The 18461-nt window shown below is 42.1% G+C and overlaps 1 pseudogene; it reads right to left on the bottom strand.

Moving 5' to 3' along the window:
- Positions 1–2474: 2474 nt before the first annotated feature.
- Positions 2475–17510, bottom strand: LOC149356038 (spermatogenesis-defective protein 39 homolog; annotated as a pseudogene).
- Positions 17511–18461: the final 951 nt, after the last annotated feature.

The following is an 18461-nucleotide window of genomic DNA, read 5'->3' as shown; positions in this document are numbered from 1 at the left end:
GCAGAATTGTGCTCACTCTGCTACAGTTAATACAGCCGACACTTGAAGGTCCATTCTGCAGCGGCACCTTAAACCAGACAATCCGGAGCATAAACTAGCGTAAATCTAAACACAACCTATTTGGATCATCTATGCACTGCACTTTTGAGATTTACAATAAAGTGTCTTAATAAGCATCCAACATTTATTGCAAGCTTAGTAAACTGTGCTAAATTTGATATAAACATCTGGCAACAAGAACTAATTCCACTAATTTCTAAATATTTGCAACTATCTGTTAAGAAAACAAAATGCCTTTAATTTTTTACTGCAAAATAAGCAAAATATGATCCAAAGCTTAACATCACAATTTTTGTTTGTTTTCAGAAAATACTGGCCACCCTGGGACAATCTAAAAATCTGGGAACATAAAAAAAATAAAGCTCGGTGTGTGCTTACAACCATTTTAATGTTTTGCAAAAAAAGGAAGAAAAACCACGATTGCCTATGACTACAATATTGGAGGTTACCTACGTAGTAAACCTACACCTTCTCCCTCACTTCAAATGTCAGGGGCACAGCAAACTAGACGAGGAGACTGCCTCTTTTGACCTCACAACAACAAACCAGAGTTTGGAAATCTTCGTGGCTATCTGCTAACAGTAGAATATCATGGAGAGGTTGCTCAAGTACCTCTTCGCCTAATCTGTGCGCCAGATTATAACCTAGATTACTTTCTTGTAGCATTCTTTTTATATTTTTCGCATAGAGCATAATCATTAGCAATGATAGAGCACAACCTTGCCTTAATTATTTATGTACCTCAACAGTTGTTCTTTTATCCCTTTCCCTATAATCACAATTTTATTATCTCGCTGTATTTCCTGCAGGAAATCAGCTGCCTCGTTACTGATACCTTCATTTTTTAACACGTTTCAGCGGAGTTCTCTGCTCACATTGTCGTATGCACTGCTTATGTCCAAAAAGGCTGACTACACAGGTCTGTTTTCTGTCTTAGCTATATCTATGCCTTCGGTAAGCAGGAACAGCAGGCTATCATACAAGCCCGTTGAACATGAACCTGAGTAATTTCTGAACTCGAAAAAAATAAAAACGAAAAATTAGCGTATAAGACGCACCCTTGTATAGGACGCTTCAGCAAGATTTTTGAAAAAAAGCCCCGTCTTATACACCGGAAAATACGGTAACCTTTGATGGCATTACAACTCTCCATGTTGAAATGGTATAGTTTTACAAGAACACAACTCAGTCCGCATACATTCTATTTTTTGCTAGAAGCACTGCCAGCAGCAAGGAGCGGAAAAGTGATTCTAAAGGCCTGTTAATGCAGCTGTGTGTGCATATTCAGTGCTTTTTGTGGGGTTGGATCGTTTCCAGTTGCATTACTCTGTAACCTGAAAATTATCTCTGTGCGCTGAAGTATGGTTGTTGCAATTTAACCAACAAGACCGTGGTTTTGTGTTTGTGCAAAAAGGCAATACCAGACTTCTCATGTATATATTACTGATGCATATGTTACCACTACTCTGATTCAGCAGATTATTTTTATGCTTGTGACAACAGACACACTAGACTCCATTACGTGTAATGGAGTCTAGTGTGTCTGTTAGCCAGTGCTGTTTTGTTGATCTGCTGTAGAGTTTAGCCCTTGTTAAATATTGTAACTTAATGTAATATATTTATATTTCCACTGCACTGTCGTGAGTAATATTTAACACTTATGGCAGGGTAGTATGTGGGGTTTCAAGGGGTAGAGCCCCCTAATTTTTTTACTGTTTTTGCTTTGGAATAATAAACATCGATCACTGCACTTAATTCGTGTCTCAGTAATAGTAACTGAATTTCTTCTCTTGATTTAGTTTTCAGTTTCAGTCGCCAAACAGTGGTAGTGATGTCACAAGTATGTAAGTGCGAGGTCATGTAGAACGAACAAAACCATTATACATCTGCTGCTTTGTCATTTCAATTCGCTCCCACTCTTGTGCTAGCCCGCTGCAGAAGCCGGAATGACAACAGGTGAGCGAACTGCCATTATAAATGTATGCTCCATGTGATGTCATATTTATGACATCACAACTGGCATTTAATTGCTGAAACTGAAACTACAAATAAAAAGAACAATGATGAATCATTCACAGAGTGCCAGCAAAGTTCATGTTGAGATCCACCCTCACGAATGTCTCAGGCGTCATTCCAAAGCAAAAACTGAAAAATAAGGTATGCCTACTTTTACTTTTGTAGTATCAAGTACTAAACTTAGTGGGGAACCTTCAGTCAGTACGCACAGAGAAGTGTCCAACCTTTTCAGATTTCTTTGCTAAGGTTGTTTGATTGAGTCACGACACAGATTTAACTGTGCTTTTATTATATGTAGTGTTAATCTGCTGAGGGTGCAGTTGGTCTTTAATAAATTATCTGAGCCTTCAAAACTTGTCTTGGTCATTAACTTAACACATGAAGTGACAAGGGCAACCTTGTAAAACAGGATAAATTTATTTTTCTTTCAGCATGTCATGTGAAATAATTACTCCATTTTTATTTACACATTATTAAGCAAAACAATTGTTTCAGTTCTTCCACTTGACGGCCTGAAAGAAGAAAAAAAGAGATTGAGCACATCACTGAGAGTACCTTCTAAAAATACAAGCATGACTGCCGAACTGCAATGCACTACAACATGAATGGTATTGTTTCATCCTTTACTGCCATTTTCTTTATAACCTTTATACTTGTTCAAGGTCACACATTAAAGCAAAGCAATTGCACACGCCCTACATTCTGTTGTGTATCATATCAGAATTTTGTATAGTGACAGTGGCATCGCATTACCAACAGGAACCCAAACAGGAAAGCTGGGGGGTTTCAACCATCACAAGAAAATGATCACGCTAATTTGAGGGCAACTTATGCTTGTGAAACAAAACACATTTAAGTGAGGAAAGAATGCCAACCAAGTTGAGATGACATGTTTCGGAACCTACACAGTTCATTCAATAGGTGTGACTATGGGTGAATTGCAGCTTGGCTTTTTAAGCCCACGCATAATCAACCGCCGGGTCACTAAACGTTAACTGTGAGAGTAGAAAGAGGGAGGGAAGTGTTCCGAGGGAGCCGTTAACATCCCTCCACGTTTGCTGAATGCGCCGTAATTGGCATTCTTTTTCCAGTTAAATTTACTTTCCCAAATAGAGAGTCCTCTGTCAACTGTTTTCCTTTTGAAAACGTCACATGCTAGAGGTAAGCTTACCGTGCCATTAAGGAGCCTTTCAATCTCAAAGTATGGAATGGAATGTGGTGGTAACTCACTCTTGTACCTAAGTAACTGCTGCCGGTCTCTAAGGTAAACTAATATCTGCAAAGAAAAGTGCACACAACAGGTGTCATCGATGTCAAACTCCTGATGAAGTGCAGAGAGTCTATAAAACTAATGCAGTTTTAATTATAGACTGTGTGATGCCGTTTTGCACATAACACGCGCAACGCTAAAGCGCATGCATGCTAACTCGCTAAAAAAATAGCTTTCCTAAACCTCTCAATACCACAGCAGTGGATTGACTTAATTATTTAAGCTGTTGGGCCCCTATGCCAGGAATTTCCAAACAGCACTGTGAAAAAAACAATGACCTGTCCTCACTTGTTCACGCGCAAGCGAGGCGGATCCGCCGCGCCGCTGCTGTTTCTCGCTTTTCCACACCGCGTCGCTGCTAGCGGCATACACAGATATAGTGAGAAAAGAGCATAAATTTACGCTGTCTACGTATCATTACTGGTTTAGCGAGTTGAAGCGATCATGTTACACGCAAGTCGTCCTATCTTTGGATGCATTATTCCAACATACACAACAACGCAATGGATAAAAATGGCACTTTTTAACAGCATAGCGCTGCTTTTCGCTTATTTCGCTCCTCTAGCCTTCGGTGGTTTCCTGGTTCTGCAAGTCAAACTTTGGTTCACCACTTGTGTTAGGCACATACACACACACAGTTGCCAACCTAAAGACAGCCTTTTGAAGCTGAAATCTAGAATTGGTGGCCAAAACTCACCTCAATGGCAACACTGCGGCACTTATGCAATTTTGCCAGTGTTAATCGTTTCTCTGCGTCGTCAACCATTTGGAGGTACTTCTCGAATACCTGATAAGAAAGAGAAAGGTGAGAGCGAATGGAAGGAAAAGGGTTCTGAATTGCTTCTAAATTTCACTGCACTTTACAGGGTGCACATGGTTACAAGGTCTTGTAAGTGCTCCAAGCCGCCCAAGGAACCAGCCATACAAAGGAGCTTTGTTGAAGCTCTTGTGAAAGGCTTGGAGCGAAGAGAGAGTTCAAAGAATGCTGGCAGTGAAAGCTAAAAGCGCTTCATGCTGGGCGAACTTCTAGACATGAGTGAATTTCAGTCCTCTAAGACAAGCTGAAATGCCAAAATGTGGGGCCACCATCACACATTTAGTATGCATTGTTGTGCGAAAGTCGCAACATTTGGGTCTCAAATCCAAGCTTTGTTTCAATGCCACAGTGCGATTTGCTGTTCACAACACGTGCGCCTCAAAACGTTAAGTTCTTTCTCTTTTATCACTTTTCTTTTTTTTCTCAAGCTATTTCAGTCTCCCTGAACTTTTGAGCAAGGCTGTGACCGTTTCAATACTGCACGTGACAAGTTTCTCAAACATTTGGAAGATGACAAGCCCACCTCAGGTGGTGCATGTGCCTTGGCCAGGATTTCAACAGATCTGTCGAAACCAATGCAGCAACGCATTTTTGACTTGACAAGCCAGGACTGCAAACGAACAAAAAAATATAAAAAAATATTTCAATAACATTCTCAGGTCACTTGCACTCCTTTAACCCTTTATAAGGTGCAAATTTTATGCATATTGTATGCATAAAAATTGTAAAATTGTACTTGGAATGACTATAGAAATTGAATGAAACCTTGTAAGTCGTTTCTACCACTGGTTTTATAAAAAATGGGGGCACACGTTTGTACTGAAGACTTCATAAAAATACCTCAAATGTGATGCGTATTCGTACCTCAGTCTCATCGACTTGTAAGACAACAGATTAGAACTGAAAACTGTTTCAAGAGGTATAGTGAGTCAGTCGATGTATTTTTCTCGCCAGCATCGCCCGCATAGAACTGCACACCTTCTCTTGTTAAAAACACACAGAACACCAAGTAGGCCAATTAGCAAAAGATAAAAACACACTGAATGATTTGTTTGAGAGTTAGGCAGTATTGAGCACACAAAAATACGGCACCCAGATGTGCCAATGTCCTTTTCCTAGCACTTTAAGCAAGAGGGACAACAATTGTCCCGTTGTCATATAAAGGTTGTCATATAGGGACAGAAAATACAGAGAAGCATTCCTAATCCACAAATTTAAAACACTGCAACCAACAGGGATTAACGTGTCCAGAGGAAACCTGGAATCTCTCAGGTACATTCCAGGGTTAGCATAATTTTAAATTAACAAATGTCTTGCACGTGGTCAGACCATTTCCTAGAACCTCGCATAAGTATATTATCGCTCTTTGCGCCCTTCCCACGTCATATCTTCCACCACATTTCCGGCCTTCTCACCCTCTCCCTTTGTTCACGTTTTCCTTTTTTTTCTCCTAATCCCCTACTATCAGTTCTCGGAAACCATGACATTCCTGTTAGCCTCTCCGCCCCCACCTTTTGGCTTTCTCTGAACTTGAGCCATTTCCCCCCCCTGCCTTGTCCTTCCTTGGAAATGCCCCCCCCCCCCCCCCTTTCTTTCTCCTTCCAGTGCCAGCCTATTTTGTTTGCCTTGTTCTCATTTCCCTGTGCCACGCTGACCAATCCTCTTATCTGAGTTTTACAGGTCCACCCAGGGCCTCCCCCCCCCCGTCGCAGCCCCTTCAAAGCCTTTGTTCATTACACACCCCCCGGATATAAGTTTTTCCACTATTGCAGCTTAACGCATCAAGATACACCTCCCTCCCCTTCCTGACACGCATCCCCTCTCACACCACTTTCCTTCCCCACCCCCGGGGCCTTCCTCCCGGAGCAAAGGCCCTATTTAATCCCTGCCAATGATGAACGCTTTGCTCAGACGAAGACAAGTCCCCTTGTTGAAACGTTGGCTCAAGCAACCTGAGGTTTTCCCCTCCCTTGTTCATTTTGTGATCGCCAAGGACCATCTACCACACCCTCTCTCTACCATGGACTCCAGTCAACGGAAGATGATGGAACAAGGTAAGCCTCTCCCCCTTCTTTCATTGGCACATGTTGCGTTGATAGGTGATAGTCAATACAAGCACATCCACAATCACTTTCCTCCTGGAGAACATGCACCATACATTAGGTTTGAGAGCGGCGCCAAAACCAATGACATAAGGAAACTGATAGCCGCAGCACCACAGAACATCACGCACTTCGTCATTCACTGCGGGAATAATGACCTGAAACACAGCAGTGCGGAACAGACCATTGAGGCCATGAATACACTGGTACACGAGGTCCATGCCATCAGACCAAACATGAAACTGCACCTGACAACCGTGCTTCCTAGGGTAGTCAACTTGCACCACAGACACATGCCACAATCCTGCCAACTCGCAGCTCACGCACAGGACTCATTTAAGCTCAACAATTTTTTGCTGGACATGGAACTTTACCAAAAATACGCTGAAATCATCCACCACGCTCAGATCCATCATGACCCTGAGGCACTCCTGGCCAGAGATGGACTTCACCCTAATTTTTTTGGCGTTCAAGTAATGGCAGACAACATAAAGTACTGGCTGAGAAACACATTTAAGCGGACGCTACAGCCCACTCATGCTCCCTCTCCCACTCTGGCTAACACTCAACAACAGACCACCCACAAAAGCGACAACACCCAGGAACGAACACAGCCTCCCCCCGCTAGGACCCAGGACACCTCCACACAGTTCACTCCAGAGACTCGCGACGCTGGCACACAGACGGTAACCGTGGATCCCACACCAGCGGAACAGCACGTAGGAATCCCACCGAAAGTAGCCACTAAACAGCAAAGCCACCACTTCACACAGGCGCCTACGTGATTAGTGACGCACACTAGCACCCAGATTTTCACCGATGCGGACCTCGACACCGATACCACCCTCAAACAGAAGTCCCCTAAGACCCGTCAAGAGGTCCACTCGGCACAAGCGCAGATGACTTACATCTGGCAGCACCAATCGCCCCGAACCCAAAAGACGAATTTTCCTGGTAGCCAGAAAACTAGCCACTAAACAAACTAACTACCGATTCCACCTACACACTTACAAAACCTACTTGCAGCACAGGACAATACCCAAAGGACTTCGAGTTAATGTTAGGTGCTCCCTCAGTGCGCTCAGGCCTGAACTCCTCGCTCGATGGGAAAAGCTATTTTATAAGAACATTGTCAAGAGCAGTTAAATTCCCTCGATGGTCAACTTAGTAAGATAGAACTAAATTCAGACGAAAGCCAGACACTAGCAGATTTTGTAGCCAGAAAGGAACGCAAGCTGCACAAAAAACAACAGCGTAAACAAATTAGAGATAAATTTCCACTAGATATGAATACATCTGGGCAGTTTAACAACCGCCCGCCAATTTCGATACAGACAAAAGATACGCCTTTTCCGCCACAGGACACTGACAGCAACATTGTCGATATTTCCAAATCCCTAAGTTATAGCGACAAACAGATTCTGAAGCATGGCCTTACATTTTGTCCAACTAACAATAATTTTAATGAGTATGAACTTCACAGAGATCTCACAGAATTTGCGCGAAGATTGCGAATAAAGGAATTCTTTGCCGAAAAAACTAACACCCCGATTACTAACCTAGCTCTTTCCTGTAACACGTGGTCAACACGTGCTCACCCTACTGAAGTAACCAGCCTTAATTCCATCCCTCTCAAAGCTGAAAGCACATGGACGCCGGAAGCGCAGCAGAGTCCCGAATTAGACTTGTACATTAAATCTGTCTCGAAAGAAATTATAGACCAAACAAAGGAAGCTCGAAAACGCAGAAACGTTACCCCAACGGAACAGGCTACTCTGAACCACTTAGCTTCTAGAACCGATATAGTCATTAAGCCTGCAGACAAAGGAGGTAGCATAGTTATCCTACCGGTCGAAAAATACAAAAAAGAAGCTTTTAGGCCACTCAACAACCCTTGTCATTATAGGAAATTAGATTCAGATCCCACTTCAGAGTTCTGCAAATTGATTCTGAACAAACTGGCAAACTTATTATCAAGGAAACTAATCACGCAGTCCGACTACCACTTCTTAAATCCGCTAAACAAACAGGCAGGACGCTTTTACCTACTTCCCAAAATCCATAAGGTTTCCGCAGAAGACTTGTTTACCGCAGATATCCCCGGCAGACCTATCGTTTCAAACAATAACACGCCCACAGAGAACTTAACAATTTTCCTGAACAACTATCTTGCAGATATTCCCACCCACCTTCCTTCCTTTGTCAAGGATACACCGCACTTTCTCCGCATAATAGAGTCTCTGAATGATGCTTCCATTATCCCAGCAGATAGCATACTTGTCACACTTGACGTCGCCGCTTTGTACACAAATATTCCCATAAATGAAGGTATCGACGCACTCTCCAAAATTCTAACTCAAAGTCCTCACCCGCACGAAACTGAAGTGTACCTCACGCTACTTGAATTAAGTCCTCACCCACACGAAACTGAAGTGTACCTCACGCTACTTGAATTGGTACTAACACTCAACTACTTTGAATTCGATTTTTCTTACTGCCTTCAAGTATTTGGAACAAGCATGGGCACTCCCTTCGCACCCACCTACGCGAACATTTTTATGGGGCTACTAGAATCTAAACTTCTAAATTCATTTATAAAAAACCACTTATATACCTGCGTTACATAGACGACATTTTCATGATATGGGAGCATGGGGCTGAGACCCTGAAGGCATTCGTCACACATTTCAATTCAAGCCACTCCAGCATTAAATTCACCTTCAACTCCTCGAAAACGAAAGTCAATTTCCTTGACACCACTGTCTATTTAGAAAAAAAAGCAAGTTCAAAACCACACTTTACAGGAAGCCTACTGACTGACAGCAATACTTAGATTTCACTAGCCATCATCCAAGACACTGCAAACAAGGTATATTCGTAGGACAGGCAACGAGACTAAGAAGAATATGTAGCGATGACGACGACTACCTGAAACATTTCCACTCGCTAAAAAAACACACTAATCACCAGAAACCATCCACAGACAACCCTTAATAACGCGTTCCAACGAGCAACCACTTTGAAACAAGATGTAGTTCTTGAAAAACGAACAGAAGCTAACAGTCAACGACCTCCTGCACTTATAACGAAATACTCAAACGCGCTTCCAAACATAAACAATATCCTGCGGAAATACCACCCCATTTTAACTGGTAACGACCTTCTCAAGAAAATATTTCCCGACGCACCAAGGGTAACATACAGACGCAACACAAACCTGAAGGACATCCTGGTGCATGCTAGGCTCGGTAAGAAACCACCACCGACAGTAACTTCATGCTCTCGACCTAGATGCAAGACATGCAAACATTTACAAGGGACACTACGGTTAAAAGTACGGCAAGCGATTTCAGCTTCGATATAAAGACCAGTTTTGACTGCACATCGTCCAATATTATCTACATGCTCCAGTGCTCCTTCTGCCAGAAACAATATATCGGAGAAACCGGGAAACAATGAATGCCAGATTAAACGGGCACCGAGCTGACACAACACGGAATGAACAGAAGGCAGTGTCGACCCATTTTAATCAACGCCATCACAAATTCGACGAGCTCAAATTGTTCATTCTTCAGTCAGGCTTCAAATCGACTAGGGACAGAAAATATAGAGAAGCATTCCTAATCCACAAATTTAAAACACTGCAACCAACAGGGATTAACATGTCCAGAGGAAACCTGGAATCTCTCAGGTACATTCCAGGGTTAGCATAATTTTAAATTAACAAATGTCTTGCACGTGGTCAGACCATTTCCTAGAACCTCGCATAAGTAAATTATCGCTCTTTGCACCCTTCCCACGTCATGTCTTCCACCACATTTCCGGCCTTCTCACCCTCTCCCTTTGTTCATGTTTTCCTTTTTTTTTCTCCTAATCCCCTACTATCAGTTCTCGGAAACCATGACATTCCTGTTACCCTCTCCGCCCCCACCTTTTGGCTTTCTCTGAACTTGAGCCATTTCCCCCCCCCTGCCTTGTCCTTCCTTGGAAATGCCCCCCCCCCCCCCCCCTTTTTTTCTCCTTCCAGTGCCAGCCTATTTTGTTTGCCTTGTTCTCATTTGCCTGTGCCACGCTGACTAATCCTCTTATCTGACCTTTACAGGTCCACCCAGCGCCTCCCCCCCGTCGCAGCCCCTTCAAAGCCTTTGTTCATTACACATCCCCCGGATACAAGTTTTTCCACTATTGCAGCATAACGCATCAAGATACACCTCCCTCCCCTTCCTGACACGCATCCCCTCTCACACCGCTTTCCTTCCCCCACCCGGGGCCTTCCTCCTCGGAGCGAAGGCCCTATTTAATCTCTGCCAATGATGAACGCTTTGCACAGACGAAGACAAGTCCCCTTGTAGAAACGTTGGCTCAAGCAACCTGAGGTTTTCCCCTCCCTTGTTCATTTTGTGATCGCCAAGGACCATCTACCACACCCTCTCTCTACCATGGACGCTAAATATACTTTGTCACACGACAAGCACAGTTACTACTATTCTCACCTTTCCCTGAAAAGGTTGTCAATTTCTTTCCAGTGTTTGATCTGTGCCAAAGCTGTCAGTGCAGTCCATACAAACTGTTTTTCAGTCAGCTGTAACAGAAAGGACAAAGGAGCTGCATTAGGATGAACACTAACAAACATGAACTTTTCACACACAAACGTTCTGTGCCATGCTGTAAGGCACTGTGTTGGGCGTCGCATGAGGCAAATGCGCAAATGAAAGTAATCGTGTCAAATGTGGCTGCAGATGGGACATGCCGATGTAGCAACAAAAAACTGCGCCCCAAAAGGGGAAAGGATATACTCACATTAAACAAAGCCTTCATCTGGGTCGGGCTCGCAATGTGGCTCTGCAATGTCATGACAAACATCACATTTGAGAGAAGAGTCAGCTAACTAAAAACTGCTAATCAGGTCTAGTTTTCTCCTCATGTTTACCTACATGTGAGTGTACCTGGCAGTTTCGCAACTCTGAGATGGTCAACAAAAAAGCGAGTGACCACTCTGAGAATTACAAGCACTCTCAGCTCCAGCAACATGACACGAAAGGACCAAGGCTTATTGAGCAGTCAACTACAAATTCCAGACAAACTACTGTGCATAACTGAAGCCTACATTGAATAGTTCAGTTTGTATTGCTACTTGTTATCACTGACTGCACAGAGCTGTAAAGTCAGAAACATCTCATTTAGACGTACATTCCCATAACAAAATATGACGCTCTGCAATGCAAGTGGCTGCTATTATATAGTAGACACATCAGTATTTACAGACAATGTTTTCATGGCAGTGTGCTATGGGATTTGTTTTGCTCTGTTTCAGCACTAAGTGTGCATCGCTGAACAGGTTTCGAAGAGTTAGCTTAGCTACTCTAAGATGTAATGCAGGCTTTCAGTTTTAAACAGGCTTTTAATGCATAAGGTTCAAACATGTAGAAAACACCTAAACTGCGCCTGAAAAATGGGTAACTTACATTTGAGACATTGTAATGGTAGAGACAGCAGTAGTAAAGAGTTGTCACCAGGGATGACCCAACAACGAATGCTTTGAGAGGAAATTCTTGCATCAGTATGTTAAGACCTTCTTTTTCAGCTTTTGAGTCTTCCTCCTACAACAAAGGGCATAAGTAAAAGTTCAGCTATACTGTGCATGTATGAACATAAGAATTTTACAGGCAGTCTCGGCTGTTCTCAAGGAATGGTAGACGCACACATGTAGAACCCTAAAACACCTCCAATGCATTTTTTTTCTTAAAGAAATGTTTCTCATGTAATAAGGAATAAAACATATGCCTTTTCATGTCTGTGATTAGTTTCTCCACGTAATACTCCAGGGCACAGTATTGCTAAACGTTGGTAAAAAAAAAGGCATCTTGATTTTAGTTGGGAATACTGCTCAAAGTACACAACAGTAGTTAGTGCACAGGTCTTGCTTATCTCTATGATGAGCTGCATTTCAAGAAGCTTCAGTTCTTCCCTCACAACTTCTGCCTGCATTTCCAGTGAAGGGTCGGACTGGAAGTGGGATCTGCAGAGAATCAGCCCCTCAGCCAACATTCTGCCAATAGGTGAACTAAATAGTATCGAACAGTGGCCTGTACCTGCTTGTAGCAAGACTGTAGGTTTCGAAGTTTCGTTGCAGCCTCTGGTGTTTCAACCGCAAGCCTGTACTTGACCATCGAAGAACAGAGGTTGGCTTTAAGCGCCTCCATTTCAACAAAACATTGAGAAGGGCTTTGTGGAATGAGTAAACTACATACCACAGCATCTTCAGTTCTGTCAAGCTTACTGGTGGGGGAAAAAAAAGGAAAGACAATGCAGGCAATGAAGCACTCTTTATAAGATGGGCTCCAGGAGAAAACTTGACAGTGTGTAAATGTAGCAAAAGATGCCCAAAATTACACATCGACATTCGACACAGGCCTTACAATTGCCACTGTTACATGATATGGGACATTCTTTCACAGGTTCAAAGCAGAGAAATAAAAGAAAAGAATATAAAAATATGATGCATTTATGACTAAAATAAAAAAAATGTCATACACATGGCCCTGTCAACTGCTGCCTAAAGATGCATGGGCAACTTTGGTAGCCTCATTCCAGGCCTTAGGTGTTTATCTTAAAGATGCCTTCGAATTCAAAAATACAAGTTCAAAGTCTGAAAAAAAAGTATAAACACATAATGTAAGCTGGTTCCGGCTTCTACAATAGTTCTGGGTTCAGCACAGTGAAAATTCAAGCCAATCTGCAATCGCTCAATGAGCTTACTCGAAACGCTTCAACCACTGTGTATAAGACGCCAGCATTCTCACCCAAGAATGTCCATCAGCTGACTGTTGTCATATGCACTGCACGCAGATGACTGAGATAGTGAGACACGACCTTTGGCCTCTGCATCAGCTCTTGGTTGAAAAGGGATGGCTTCAGCGTTTGTTTCAGAAAAAGCAGAACCTGCACAACAATTAATGGACTCTAAGTTTTTAATGGACTTGCAGTTTCAAATAAGGTGCATATACACTGCTGTGAGGAAAAAAATTCTCGATGCACTATTTAGTCGAGAGATTCAGGCCAGCTCTTAAGAAAAACATTTTTGACATTTCCTGCCTAATTTTACAAATATAAAAAAAAAGCTGAGCTGCTTTTCTGCACAAGTAACCTGCAATCACAAAACTGATGAAATCATGAAATAAGTGATGTCGGCTGGTAATGCTAAACTACAGGTAACTAACATTGATTTATCTTCTGACCCGAAGAAGTTGCAACCACTAAAGTCCGCTGCACTGCAACTCAAGAATGAAGCTGCAAATTCCTCTAAAAAAAAGCCCTCTTACCAACGGCATCAGCCTTGAGTTGTACCGAACTATAGCTACCCCACAGAACCACCGTGTTTAACTCAGAATGACTCACAGCAATTATGGCATTTCCATCTTGGGTGCGCACAGCCTCATTCAAAAGTGGAATTTTGTCCTCTTTAGAACGATGCTTCCCAAGGAAATACGGCTGTGTGGAAGAAAAATAAAAAAGAAGAGAACCATTAACAACGTTGCTAGAAATTGCTATGGTACTACTCTATGCCGTGACAGTTATTTAGGCTCATTCATTGACATTACGGTGTGATTTCATAGTATGGATATATCAGTCAATGACCTCTGGCTTAAATTCAAGCATAGTATCCATAGCAGAATACAAAGAGACAACATCTTGAATTATGAACCAATACCTAATACACTGCCGTAACGAATTATGAAAATTTAAAAAAAAACACCGTCTTGTACACTTATCTGAGCAACATTCTCACATAAACACATTCATTTATATTGTGCTGTGTCGGTGCAAGTTAAAAACCTCAGGCGGTTGAAATTTCCGGAGCTCTTCACTTCAGCGTCCGTCATAGCCCAAGTTGTTTTGGGATTTTAAACCCCCATAAACTAAGCTTAACATTTATTTATGTGAATTTATTTATAAACACATTTATTTACATTCATTTGAAATTTACATTTCACATAAACACAGGAAGGGCCTTACATGACTATTGCACACTACTCGAGCATATATTATGCAGGTAGCATGGACATAAATTTATACCTGTCACTGGTGGATATCCATCATATATTGTTCGCTGCTCTCAAGCCCTTTAATGTAACTCTAATCTGTGTGCCTGTTAGGACCACACGGAGTACTCAATGTAGTCACACAATGTTTCAAATGTTGAGCTCAACGCCACTTGTTTTAAGAAATTTTTTCACACAGGAAGCTTCGTGAATACTGTGAGGGCACGATCTCTAAGAACTCACACAAGGTAAGACGTTGCTGAAACTGTTACCGGGGCAGCCGCTTCACATGTAATGTGAGGCATCTGTGAAATACATTCATGGTACATCACCGGCAATCCTCAAGCCGTCTGCCCAATGTGTTCCACATCTTGCATTTGACAGTTTGACACTGTTAAACGAGCAAAGGCGCTAGATTTCTGTTGTGTGTTTTCTTCTTTGTAATTATCCGTAATACATTCATTGGTCAGCATGTGGTATCCACCTAAAAGAGGTAAAGAATTTACAAATGAGTTTCTTCTCTCATGCTATTTCAGATTCGGCTTCATTAGCCAAACGATGGCTCTGACATCGAAGTTCAGTATAGATCATGTAAGGTATGTAAAATATACGGTACTTTGCTGTTTTAATTCATTACAATGCTAAAGCCAGCCTGCCTCAAATCCAGAATGACAACAAATGAAGATGCAGTGCCTACACCAGTTTTTTCATGCCTCCTATGGCATATACTGAACTTCCATGTCAAAGCCATTGCTTGGATGTTGAAAACCAAAACAGCATGAGAAAAAATTCAATTATAAATTATTTACCTCTCGTACGTGAATACCATACTATCCATGTGAATAAGGTATCCATGTTAACTAATGTCTTGCACATTATTACAGAAATGAAAACAACACAACTAAAATTTGGTGTCTATGCTCCTTGGGGGGGGGGGGTATTGTTTGATATATTTATGCAATTTTTTATATAATAAAAATGAATTTACGACTACCCTCACAAAATTTCACTCTTATATCTCCACAAAAAATTTTATATTTGTTTTTTCTCTGAATCTTGTTAAAAAGCTGCAGATTTAAGAAAATGTGACAGAAGGCTGGTTCAACATTCATTGCATTCCTGTAGACATGCTACAGATTAAGACATCCTTTCAATTTTTTTGCAAAGCATAAATTTAGGCCTTACATTTCTGTGATTCAGTGTCTGTAGACATATCGAGTGAGAAGAAAATTTCATAGAAGAAATTTAAAGTTCAAAAACTTGAAGAATGTTGACCTACACTATGGTCTTCAGAGTACAATAAAACAAACGGGGTCAAAATAAATAAAAACAGCCATGATGAGATCTGCTCCACAAGGTGAATATCTAGGTAGAAAACCATAACGGAGGAAAACGCCCACTGTTCGAGCGTTTCCCCACCCAGCTGCTGAGGTTCAGCGAACAATTTTTTTAGGGTATGTCCCATTCAATTTGAGGAATGAAAATTTGGGACAGCATAAAAAAAAGATGCATTCACGCTGATACCGCAGTTTTATTAAAAATCAAATATTTCGCTATTGGAATTTCAAAGCCGCGTCCCCTCTTAAAAAGACACTGAGGACTAACTGAAGTTGGTCTGTACAATAGACTATCGCACTCTAACTACAAAAATGCTATTTTCACTGAAAACGAAGGCTTTATAACCTTCAAAAGGCCAAAAAGTTAAATAAAGATGGTGCCAAGCCCAACTGATTTCATAAGCAAAGTGCGGTGGGTCAAAAATATTTTGCACGTGGATCCCAAAGTCTAGGTTATACAGCCATTCACTTCAAAACAACAATGACAGAGTCCTTTTTCTGGTCTTGATGTTATTAGTTAATTTGAAATGAATTGTAGGAAAATCTTTAAAGCTAATTGTCTCAGCAATAAATGCGTCTTTTGCTGCCGAGCAACCATCAACCACCGAGTCAGAGAGTCGATTTTTACTATGAACAAAAATGGGATGGAGTCGTCCCCAGTTTCATCTAAACCAACACCAGAACCCAAAGAACTCATTACCTGGCCTATTACAATGTTCCTTACAGTTTCCTCAGGAGTGTTCACGCTTTTCAGACCCTTCGTGGGAACCTGCACAGAAAATTACAATGTTGATCGAGGCATAACGAATGCAAAAAATGACTTGCACTATCCAAACAGTCGCATAAATACTTACATCATGTCAAATCTTCAGTCTTTCAGCATGCTTTTGTATGTTTCCCAAGTCTGTATTCCTCAGATTCGAGCCAGATGCAAGTGGAGCAATACCTAATAATTAAAGGCGTAGACTTTAAATAAAGTTTTTTTTGCTGCGTACTATGCACACTTGAAGGCTGCGTTCTCATACCACAAACTTCTGCTGTGACCCGGTTCAGTTCATCAAAACCGAATTTCCTCTGTTCGTTGCTTAAAGACTGTGGCTTCTTGTTGAACTGTACGTTCCTTCTGCCATCGTCTTCCTGCATAGTTGCAAGGCAAGATTAGCAAGTCTAGGGGGCAAGGCTCGAGCATATTATGCTCCAGACAACCTATACTTACCACGTCATCTTCGAAGTTGAAGGCGACATGCTCGGATTGGTCCAGTAGTCATCATCGGCGCTTGATTCTTTCCTGCATTGATGGGAACAGTGTTTAGTGGGAGACCATTGAAAATCGTTGCAAAATAAAACTTACTTATTTTTAGGCTGCAGTGTCTGTTCTAGGCAGTCGTCAGTAGTGGATGACTTGAAAAAAGGATCAGGGCCAAAGTCTGCGTCTTGCTTGAGTTGTGCTGACAGCTAGCCGAGCCGCTTCTCGCTGCAGTTTCGTTTACGCGATTACCGTTAATCACACTGCGAGCAAAACAGCTATTAGTCATGCACTAATGCTAAAACAAAACAGGGCTAAAACGGTTCATGTCACAGAAACCATTTTCCTATCGCGTTTTTCAAAAAAATTACGCTAACGTGAATTTGGTGAGAACGGCAATGATCAGTTTCAGATCGTCAGCAGTTGCACCTTTCCACCGTGCGAACATGTCGTTTGCAATGCGATATCACTGCTGGTGCGTCATTGAAGTTCGAAAGGTAAGAGCAATAAGATTATGTCGTTAAAACTTTTCGATTGTCTAAACACTCAAGTGACATCACCAGAGACCGCGTATCCTGAAGCCAGAAGACGGGCATGTTCCCAGCCCGGTCGCTGTTCATCTTCGACGGCGAAGTGGACAGCCCGACAGAAGCTAATCCCGGTCAACTTGAGAGGTTCAACATTTTCTGATGAGCACGACACAACACGCTGTCCTTGATTTTTGCACGTTTATTGACGTAAGTGCAATGCGTCCTACAGCAAGTTCCGGTACGCTTTGTTTAGCGTTTAGCATTTCCAGCGAACCGATCAGGCCAATCAGTCTCTGCTTGGCTTGGCATCGACTCTGTCGTGGTCACAACATTGTTTCACTTTCGTTTCTCGGCAGCTGTACTTAGCAGCACGGAACTTGAACTCTGTATTTCTAATCGAACGTTATTGAACCCTTTACTGCCCTGTAATAGGAGGCATTGGCCAAAATTATGAAGGAATCAGACAAAAATTCAGACCTCCACATTGACTAATATAGCCGCATATTGAAGAAAACAGCACACATAAAAAACAAAAACACATTGACGTTTCGGCACCACTACAGGTGCCTTGTTCACAATGGAAATTAAAGGAGATGGGAAGCAACGGCCCATCTCGTTTCATTTTCATTGTGAACAAGGCACCCACAATGGTGCCGAAACGTCAATGTGTGTTTTTTTTGTTTTTCTTTTCCTCTGTGACCTCGCTCGGCGAGTGCTGTTTTCTTCAATATGCTGAATTTCCCTCGCCGGACGGGTTTCCGTCGAATCCTCAACTAAGATAGCCGCATTCAAGCGTGAATGTAAAAATTTTGCCGAAGGCGCAAAGACAGTGAATAATTTTTTAGATCAGCTTCGCTTGCAGCTGATCTCGGCCATCACTCGGCCAACGCCGCAGCTTTGTGTTGGAGTTTTTCCTTTTTCAGCAGTTTTTTTTCTTTATTGCATATGGAAAAATTGTTGAAAAAAGAAAAACTCGATCAAACTCCTGCCTGAAGTAGTCAGGCTGCATAATACGAGCCCGCCACGACCCCACATTTCACC

The sequence above is a fragment of the Amblyomma mixtum genome, chromosome 3 (genome assembly GCF_055824585.1).
Source record: "Amblyomma mixtum isolate Tamu chromosome 3, ASM5582458v1, whole genome shotgun sequence".
In the NCBI taxonomy this organism is placed as follows: domain Eukaryota; kingdom Metazoa; phylum Arthropoda; class Arachnida; order Ixodida; family Ixodidae; genus Amblyomma; species Amblyomma mixtum.
The sequence above is the reverse complement of the archived record's forward strand: the minus strand, read 5'-3'. Positions and strand labels throughout refer to the sequence as shown.